The following is a 1660-nucleotide window of genomic DNA, read 5'->3' as shown; positions in this document are numbered from 1 at the left end:
CAGGAGGTTACAGAAAAGGAACATAGGTGGAGTTATGGCTAAGTATAGTTTAACAATAGAACCTGGTAACATCAGTGACATAACAAAGTGGCATTCCATAATGCAATTTGCAAAAGGTTAAGTTGATCCACCAACAAAAGCTTGTTCTTAGCAAATACTGTCTTTTCCTACAGCAACGTCCTTAATATTTTTACATAACAATCAAGTAACTTTAGGTTAACCTGCTCCAAGGGCATCTGTCCTTCAGCCAACAACTTTGCTGTGTTACAATTCTTTATCTACAACAGAAACTTCAGCCTGGGGAAAGTTTCCTGTCTTTCGCAAGCTTAACATTTCTATGTGTAATTTTAAAAGTTAGGCTAAACCTGAAACTACGGCACTTTGGAGGCTAGGCCCTGTGAAACACATTTGCTTTATAAATGTTAGTATACTCCACAGTAATACCTTGACATATTTGTTGCAATTTGGGGGCAGGGAGCAGTTTATTTGCCTTTGTACTTGGCTTATGATATGTTCTGACATAAAAGAAAATTTTTTAAAAAAACGAAAAGTTGTGTTTTATGTGGTTAAATCTTAGTCACGCTCTTGGAGAGTCCTCTATCCAGTGATCAGAAATTCACCTATATTTCCTAGGAATTTTCTGTGGTTTCATTTTTTTATATTAATCTTTTAAAATTCACCTTTAATTTTTTTTCTGTATTAAAACATACCAGTGTTTCTCCAGCCTCAAGGTCTTTTCCGATGCCAATCCATTCACTCACAACCTAATTCCCACTCACCCTCCTGTTCTCAACTGATTGGTCGCTTCACCCAGGACCTTCCCTCAGCCATCTGAATTAGGTTTCTCCTGTTACACTCTCCCATAACTTCCTTGTCCTTTACAGCATTCATAATATTCTGTAACTGTGTATTTCATGGTTTGATTACTGGTTTAATGACTGACATCTCCCCCTCCATGGTATTATAAATTCCATAAGAACAAAGACAATATTATTTTCCTATAGAAAATATAGTGCCTGGCATAAAATAAATACTTAGTAAGTGTGAAATGATTTAACGAGCCATGAACTTCCTCGACTTTCTGTCCTCCCACATACAAAATCACACATGTATTTACTCCAACTTGACAACGCACACCACTTTCCTCCCCTACAGACTCAGGGAGCATAATCCCTCCTCCCTCCACATGTGCTCGGCATGGCACCCCCTCTTCCTCTCTGTGACAAATCTGCCTCATCAGTCATCACCCACAGTCCCCTCCACATGTGCTCGGCATGGCACCCCCTCTTCCTCTCTGTGACAAATCTGCCTCATCAGTCATCTCTTCCCCCAGGTGTTTTCTCTCTCCATTTCCACTGTCTCTCCCTCTCAGCATATAAACCTACTCAAAACGTGCACGCTTTACCATGGAAGTATACCAAAACCTACCCTTTCTTGCCCTTGTATTGCCCACTACAATTATTTTAAGTAAATCTTATACAATTTATGTACAGTAAAATGCACCCATTTTGTGTACAGATGGATGACTCTTGACAAATGCATACATTTCTATAATGGCCATAATGAAGCTCTAGAACATTTCCACATCACCAAAGCATCTTTTTGTCCTCCTCAGTCAACCCCCAATCCACCCCAGCACCAGGCAACCCCTAATCTGCTT

This window comes from Galeopterus variegatus, unplaced genomic scaffold (genome assembly GCF_000696425.1).
Source record: "Galeopterus variegatus unplaced genomic scaffold, G_variegatus-3.0.2 Scaffold4020, whole genome shotgun sequence".
Taxonomy (NCBI): Eukaryota; Metazoa; Chordata; class Mammalia; order Dermoptera; family Cynocephalidae; genus Galeopterus; species Galeopterus variegatus.
Note: the sequence above shows the minus strand (reverse complement) of the source record.